Raw genomic sequence first — 9,441 nt, forward strand, 5'->3', positions numbered from 1 at the left:
CCCCAGAGCTCGATGGAGGGGAGAACACCGAGGAAGCCTTCACACAAGGTGACGAAGGCGGATATCAGCACCACCGTGTTGGGGGTGAGGTGGTGCGGCTGAAGACCGTATAACTCAAGAAAGGAGTGGAAGAAGCTGCTCGCCGTTAGGCCAAGGCCGTGTAGGCAGTGCGAGTGGAAGACGACCCGCTCGTACTCCAGCGGCATCGGTGAGATTTCCCACCTCGGCGCGAGACAGACCCGCACGAAGTCCTTGCCGGGCAGCCGACATGTCTTGCAGAGGAAATCGACGTGATCGTCGTGGCCCTCCGAACCGTCCTAGGTGCCGGAGTGCACCGCGGGGGGCGTGGCGGCGGAAGAAGAGCTATTCGGGAACGGACCACCGCAGCGCTCGACGTAGCTTGGGGCGCAGCGGCGAGAGGAAGAAGAAGGGGAAGCAATGAGGAGGAGGGGCGCGCATGCTCTGCCGCTCCCCTGCCCCTACTTATATACTCATGGGCTGCGAAGCCGAGGGGACGGTTGTGGGATCTACTACGTCCACTACCCCACGCCCCCATGTTTATCGCACAAAGTTACTGCGTGCAGCAACTCCGCGGGAACCTCAACCGTCCACCCCGGCCGCAGCGGATCCGCTCGCGTGCCGAGGCGCGGTAGTGGCGGGCCCCGCCTGTGGGCATGTCCCGTCGCGCGTGTGGGTTGGCAGACTGGCCCGGCCGCTTGTTGCCACGTGACGGGCCCGAAATGGGTGGCGTCCTGGAAGCTTAGTTAGTACGCCACTGGGATCCCGCTGAGGCGTTCGAAAATTTCGGACAAGTCAAATTGGGCGAGTCCGACTCCTACCTGTCAGCCTGGCAGAAGTCGAACGAGGTTTCACCTCAAGAACTTGGAGAAAGAAACTGCTGAGGCTCCTCGGCTGATCGTCCGCGGCGCCTCATCAGCTTCGGGGACTACTATCGGAGTAATGGGCCACGGGTAGGCTAACCCGATGCCCCGAACCTTTCAAGACATCGGGGCTGACTGCGCCCCTCAAGACGCCAAGATGAAGAGCCGCCTTTTGGAGGCCGGCTGAAGGAACAGCCGATTGCCCACATGCGGCCGAGTCCTGGAAGCGAGATCAAGACGGGCCGACCCCCGCCTGGCGGCTTCCAGAGAAGCCGGCCACGGGGAGTCGGCCCACGGCACCAACAAAGCCCATGCCCTCATCAGGGGGGATGGGACGGGGAGTGGCAACAGTGAAGCCCACTCCCTCCCCTTTCCAGGGGATGGCTAGGCCATAGTGTGTTGTACCAACAGAGATCTCCGTCTGGCGTGACACTGTTGCCATGCCATCCCTGACATCAGCAGTAGTGGGCGGAGTCCTGCACCCACGACGGCATGTCAGTACGGTCCACGGATGATGGGCCCTACCGGTCGGCGAGAGTCCAGAAGACGGCAAGAGCGCCACCAGTCGGACCCGAAGGGAGCCGGCCCCCGGGAGTCGGCCTGCCGCTCCCACGGGTCCCATGTGCCATTAACCAGACGAGACAGGGAGTGGCTACAGTAATCGCCCGCCAGGCGGCGGGGCTGTAGCCACGACCCCATGACCAAGCCTGCGTCATTAGAAGCAGGGCTATAGTAATCAGCAGCCGGCAAAACCCGCAAGCGGCAGGTACAGCCTGTCGGTTCCTTACCGGACTAGTCGGCGGGCCCCAACAGTCGGCAGAGAGGCTGGCAGGTGAGGAGACTGACGGCTGGGCCCTGTGCCCAGTCGGTTTACCATTGTACCCCTGGGGGGTAGGCCTATATAAACCCCCCAGGGCACCCATGCAAAGGGTTCCAACCCATTAGAACTAGACCAGATCATAGAGGGAGGAGAAAGCTATCCTTGCCTTCTCCTACCTCCAGCATACAGCTCGAGGAGCGCCCTTGTACTCACTTCGCCTTAGTGATCATGCGGAGACCCCGCGGAGCAGGACTAGCAGGGGTGTTATCTCCTAGGAGAGCCCCGAACCTGGGTAAAGTACGCTGGTGTTCGTGTCTACGCCTCATCCCGTTTCCGGGCACCGGCGACGTTCTACTCACTCCCACCATGATAAGCCATCCATTGGCATATGTCGCGCCCAACCCATGACAGTCGTGGGAATCGCGTGTGGGTGTGGCCGTGGTAGAAAAAAGAAACGTGATGGTCGCCGTGGTTCAACTTCCATGGACAAGCTGTCATGTCTGCTGACACATGTATATCAAAACTAGAGTGTTTTTATTTCAAGCACACGACCAAGTATTATTCTACTACTTTGGATCCATTGCAACGCTCGGGCCAGCACATTGGTAGTAGTAGTGTCCATCTCTATCTCTAGAGGCCTTCCTCGTTCATCCTTTTCTCTCACAAGATAAACTACTCATACAAATGCATCTTGATGTTCCGTGGAACGCACGAGGATGTTTCCTTGGGGGTCTCTCCAGTGCGGCGTGGCCGTAGTTGCAAGTTGACACCCCTTGAGATGCCGACGTTGAGGGGCACTCGGATTTCCTCCGATGAGCAGGTAAGATGAGTTTGATCACGTAGTAAATGCATTATAAGGACTACTTTCGTGTACATTTCCTAATTCTCCGCCTGCCCATTGTTTCACAGGTTAGGCTCGGCGCGAGTGGAGATTGGCTTGCATATGTACGAGAGGGTACCAACATCAATTTGCACAACATTTACAACGGTGAGACCGTTCCCATAGAACCTTTGTCCAACATTGGGATCAGCCATGCAACAGGCCACCGCATGAATTGGTACGATGGAACCACGGTGAGATTGAATAAGATAGCACGAACCTTGCACATGGCGGTCAAAGGCGGACCATGCTGTCTGCGGCCGATTTGTTGCCATACGAGTAGGAAGACGTTGTGCTCCTTTCTAACCGCATCTTCGCGGTGACAAACCAGGGGACTTATTTTGTATGGGATGTTGGGGAACGTAGTAATTTCAAAAAAATTCCTACGAACACGCAAGATCATTGTGATGCATAGCAACGAGAGGGGAGAGTGTTGTCCATGTACCCTCGTATACAGAAAGCGGAAACGTTATCACAACGCGGTTGATGTAGTCGTACGTCTTCATGATCCAACCGATCAAGTACCGAACGGAAGGCACCTCTGAGTTCAACACACGTTCAGCCGAAGATGTCCCTCAAACTCCGATCCAGCCGAGTGTTGAGGGAGAGTTTTGTCAGCAGGACGGTGTGGTGACGATGATGATGTTATACCAACGCAGGGCTTCGCCTAAGCACCGCTACAATATGATCGATGTGGATTATGGTGGAGGGGGCACCGCACACGCCTAAGAGATCAAGAGATCAATTGTTGTCACTATGGGGTGGCCCCGGGCCATGTATATAAAGGAGCAAGGGGAGGAGGCGGCCGGCCAGGGAGAGGCGCGCCAAGGGGGAGTCCTACTCCCACTAGGAGTAGGATTCCTCCTATTCCTAGTAGGAGTAGGAGAGGGGGAAGGAAAGGGATAGGAGGAGAAGGAAATATAGGCTTCCAATATATCAATCTTTATGTCTCGACCATTTCGAGACTCCTCGTCATCTCCGTGATCACATCCGGGACTCCGAACAACCTTCGGTACATCAAAACTCATAAACTCATAATATAACCGTCATCAAAACGTTAAGCGTGCGGACCCTACGGGTTCGAGAACTATGTAGACATGATCGAGACACGTCTCCGGTCAATAACCAATAGCGGGACCTGGATGCTCATATTGGCTCCTACATATTCTACGAAGATCTTTATCGGTAAAACCGCATAACAACATACGTTGTTCCCTTTCTCATCAGTATGTTACTTGTCCGAGATTCGATCGTCGGTATCTCAATACCTAGTTCAATCTCGTTACCGGCAAGTCTCTTTACTCGTTTCGTAATACATCATCCCGCAACTAACTCATTAGTTGCAATGCTTGCAAAGCTTAAGTGATGTGCATTACCGAGAGGGCCCAGAGATACCACTCCGACAATCGGAGTGACAAATCCTAATCTCGAAATACGCCAACCCAACAAATACCTTTGGAGACACCTATAGAGCACCTTTATAATCACCCAGTTATGTTGTGATGTTTGGTAGCACACAAAGTGTTCCTCCGGTAAACGGGAGTTGGATAATCTCATAGTCATAGGAACATGCATAAGTCATGAAGAAAGCAATAGCAACAAACTAAACGATCAAGTGCTAAGCTAACGGAATGGGTCAAGTCAATCACACCATTCTCCTAATGATGTGATCTCGTTAATCAAATGACAACCCATGTCAATGGTTAGGAAACTTAACCATCTTTGATCAACGAGCTAGTCAAGTAGAGGCATACTAGTGACACTTTGTTTGTCTATGTATTCACACATGTATTATGTTTCTGGTTAATACAATTCTAGCATGAATAATAAACATTTATCATGATATAAGGAAATAAATAATAACTTTATTATTGCCACTAGGGCATATTTCCTTCAGTCTCCCACTTGCACTAGAGTCAATAATCTAGATCACATCGCCATGTGATTTAACATCAATAGTTCATATCTTTATGTGGTTAACACCCATAGTTCACATCAATATGTGACCAACACCCAAAGGGTTTACTAGAGTCAGTAATCTAGTTCACATCGCTATGTGATTAACACCCAAAGAGTACTGAGGTGTGATCATGTTTTGCTTGTGAGATAATTTTAGTCAACGGGTCTGTCACATTCAGATCCGTAAGTATTTTGCAAATAGCTCCCACTTTAAATATGTATCCAGATTGAGATTTAGAGTCATCTGGATCAGTGTCAAAACTTGCATCGAAGTAACCCTTTTACGATGAACTTACGATGAACTTGCATCAAAGTTCTACTAACTTGGTGATGGTGACTAGAGAATTCTGTCAATCGCTATTTTATCTGGAAGATTAACTCTCACTTGATTCAAGCGATTGTAGTACCCAGACAATCTGAGCACATGCTCACTGCTTGAGCTATTCTCCTCCATCTATAGAACTTGTTGGAGACTTCATATATCTCAACTCGGGTATTTGCTTGAAATATTAACTTCAACTCCTGGAACATCTCATATGGTCCATGACGTTCAAAACGTCTTTGAAGTCCCGATTCTAAGCCGTTTAAGTATGGTGCACTAAACTATCAAGTAGTCATCATATTGAGCTAGCCAAACATTCATAACATCTGCATCTGCTCTTGCAATAGGTTTGTCACCTAGCGGTGCATCAAGGACATAATTCTTCTGTGCAGCAATGAGGATAAAATTCAGATCACGGATCCAATCCGCATCATTGCTACTAACATCTTTCAACTTAGTTTTCTCTAGGAACATATCAAAAATAAAATAGGGGAGCTAAACGCGAGCTATTGATCTACAACATAGATATGCTAATACTACCAGGACTAAGTTCATGATAAATTTAAGTTCAATTAATCATATTACTAAAGAACTCCCACTTAGATAGACATCCCTCTAATCCTCTAAGTGACCACGTGATCCATATCAACTAAACCATGTCTGATCATCATGTGAGATGGAGTAGTTTCAATGGTGAACATCACTATGTTGATCATATCTACTATATGATTCACGCTCGACCTTTCGGTCTCAGTGTTCCGAGGCCATATCTGTTATATGCTAGGCTCATCAAGTTTAACCTGAGTATTCCGCGTGCGCAACTGTTTTGCACCCGTTGTATTTGAACGTAGAGCCTATCACACCCGATCATCACGTGGTGTCTCAGCACGAAGAACTTTCACAACGGTGCATACTCGGGGAGAACACTTGTACCTTGATAATTAGTGAGAGATCATCTTATAAAGCTACCATCAAACTAAGCAAAATAAGATGTATAAAAGATAAACATCACATGCAATCAAAATATGTGACATGATATGGCCATCATCATCTTGTGCCTTTGATCTCCATCTCCAAAGCATCGTCATGATTTCCATCGTCACCGGCATGACCCCATGATCTCCATCATCTTGATCTATATCAATGTGTCGTCACATGGTCGTCTTGCCAACTATTGCTCTTGCAACTATTGCTATCGCATAGCGATAAAGTAAAGCAATTATTTGGCGCTTGCATCTTATGCAATAAAGAGACAACCATAAGGCTTCTTCCAGTTGCCGACAACTTCAACAAAACATGATCATCTTATACAACAACTTATATCTCATCACGCCTTGACCGTATCACATCACAACATGCCCTGCAAAAACAAGTTAGACATCCTCTACTTTGTTGTTGCAAGTTTTACGTGGCTGCTATGGGCTGAGCAAGAACCGTTCTTACCTACGCATCAAAACCACAACGATAGTTTGTCAAGTTGATGATGTTTTAACCTTCGCAAGGACCGGGCGTAGCCACACTTGGTTCAACTAAAGTTGGAGAAACTGACACCCGCCAGCCACCTGTGTGCAAAGCACGTCGGTAGAACCAGTCTCGCGCAAGCGTACGCGTAATATCGGTCCGGGCCGCTTCATCCAACAATACCTCCGAACCAAAGTATGACATGCTGGTAAGCAGTATGACTTATATCGCCCACAACTCACTTGTGTTCTACTCGTGCACATAACATGAACGCATAAAACCAGGCTCAGATGCTACTGTTAGGGAACGTAGTAATTTCAAAAAAATTCCTACAAACACGCAAGATCATGGTGATGCATAGCAACGAGAGGGGAGAGTGTTGTCCACGTACCCTCGTAGACCGAAAGCGAAAGCGTTATCACAACGCGGTTGATGTAGTCGTACGTCTTCATGATCCGACCGATCAAGTACCAAACGCACGACACCTCCGAGTTCAGCACACGTTCAGCCCGATAACGTCCCTTAAACTCCAATCCAGCCGAGTGTTGAGGGAGAGTTTTGTCAGCACGACGGCGTGGTGACGATGATGATGTTCTACCGACGCAGCGCTTTGCCTAAGCACGATATGATCGAGGTGGATTATGGTGGAGGGGGGCACCGCACACGGCTAAGAGATCAAGAGATCAATTGTTGTCACTATGGGGTGCCCCCTAGCCACATATATAAAGGAGCAAGGGGAGGAGGCGGCCGGCCAGGGAGAGGCGCACCAAGGGGGAGTCCTACTCCCACTAGGAGTAGGATTCCTCCTATTCCTAGTAGGAGTAGGAGAGGGGGAAGGAAAGGGATAGGAGGAGAAGGAAAGAGGGGGCGGACCCCCTTGCCCTAAACCAATTCGGTTTGGGCCTTGGGGGGGGGCGCACCCCACACTCCCTTTGCTTCCCTATATTTCCACTAAGGCCCATGTAGGCCCATTAAGCCCCCGAGGAGGTTCCGGTAACCCCCGGTACTCCGGTAAAATCATGATTTCACCGGGAACAATTCCGATATCCAAATATAGGCTTCCAATATATCAATCTTTATGTCTCAACCATTTCGAGACTCCTCGTCATCTCCGTGATCACATTTGGGACTCTGAACAACCTTCGGTACATCAAAACTCATAAACTCATAATATAACCGTCATCGAAACGTTAAGTGTGCGGACCCTACGGGTTCGAGAACTATGTAGACATGACCGAGACACGTCTTCGGTCAATAGCCAATAGCGGAACCTGGATGCTCATATTGGCTCCTACATATTCTACGAAGATCTTTATCGGTCAAACCGCATAACAACATACGTTGTTCCCTTTCTCATCGGTATGTTACTTGTTCGAGATTCAATTGTCGGTATCTCAATACCTAGTTCAATCTTGTTACCGGCAAGTCTCTTTACTCGTTCCATAATACATCATCCCGCAACTAACTCGTTAGTTGCAATGCTTTCAAGGCTTAAGTGATGTGCATTACTGAGAGGGCCCAGAGATACCTCTCCGACAATCGGAGTGACAAATCCTAATCTCGAAATACGCCAACCCAACAAGTACCTTTGGAGACACCTGTAGAGCACCTTTATCATCACCCAGTTACTTTATGACATTTGGTTGCACACAAAGTGTTCCTCCGGTAAACGGGAGTTGCATAATCTCATAGTCATAGGAACATGTATAAGTCATGAAGAAAGCAATAGCAACAAACTAAACGATCAAGTGCTAAGCTAACGGAATGGGTCAAGTCAATCACATGATTCTCCTAATGATGTGATCTCGTTAATCAAATGACAACCCATGTCAATGGTTAGGAAACTTAACCATCTTCGATCAACGAGCTAGTCAAGTAGAGGCATACTAGTGACACTCTGTTTGTCTATGTATTCACACATGTATTATGTTTCCGGTTAATACAATTCTAGCATGAATAATAAACATTTATCATGATATAAGGAAATAAATAATAACTTTATTATTGCCTCTAGGGTATATTTCCTTCATGGGACACATCCTACGATATACTCCCTCTCTCCTAGTTTATTTGTTTTGAATCTTTTCGTTTTATAAGTTTCAAATTCAAATTTAGAGCTCACCATCACATGTTGAGATTACAATGTCCATTAAATCGTTGCGTGCAAGTATAGTAAAGAAACAAATCTTGAGGTTGGCACGAGTTCGTGCTGCGGGAGCACCACAAGCCCTAGCACAGGAGTTACATTTCCCTCTCAGGGCCGTCGGGACTGAGCTTCAGCGCCTTACTACACCTACCTTTGAGTCAATAACATGTGGACCCGATAGGTGACTGGTCCACATGTAATGCTCCCGTAGGCAGAGGGGCAGTGGGGCCAAGAGGGGTGAGCCACAGGTCGGGGGACGTGTGGTTTCATGGGTTCGAGCGGCGTCGTGGGAATCGTGGGTGGCTGTGGTAGAAACTTGATGCTCGTTGCATTTTAGGTGGCCCACATGTCATGCACACAAAGACAGAGGGGCGGTGCGGCCGAGAGGGGTGCGATGCACGTCGGGGGGCGTGGTGTCGTGGGTTGGAGAGGCGTCGTGGGAATCGCAAGATGAAACGTGATGGTCGCTGTAGTTGGAACTTCCATGGACAAGCTGTCATGTCTACGGACACATGCACTGCATACCGATCACTGGAAGGAGTATCATAGAAAGCTATATATGCGGATAAATAGTTCCTTATAGTCAAGCGGACCCGCGCTACTACTCTGTTCCAAAGACATGCACACCATCGAAATAGTCCATCTATATCAATATACACCGAGAGGGAATAATTTTTTTTACAAGAGAGGAAATAGTTCATCCATCCATAATGCCCTCCTGCTGGTGCAGCCTCTTCTTCTTCTTCTTCTTCTTCTTCTTCTTCTTCTTCTTCTTCTTCTTCTTCTTCTTCTTCTTCTTCTTCTTCTTCTTCTTCTTCTTCTTCTTCTTCTTCTTCTTCTTCTTCTTCTTCTTCTTCTTCTTCTTCTTCTTCTTCTTCTTCTTCTTCTTCTTCTTCTTCTTCTTCTTCTTCTTCTTCTTCTTCTTCTTCTTCTTCTTCTTCTTCTTCTTCTTCTTCTTCTTCTTCTTCTTCT

Source organism: Triticum dicoccoides, chromosome 1A (genome assembly GCF_002162155.2).
Source record: "Triticum dicoccoides isolate Atlit2015 ecotype Zavitan chromosome 1A, WEW_v2.0, whole genome shotgun sequence".
In the NCBI taxonomy this organism is placed as follows: domain Eukaryota; kingdom Viridiplantae; phylum Streptophyta; class Magnoliopsida; order Poales; family Poaceae; genus Triticum; species Triticum dicoccoides.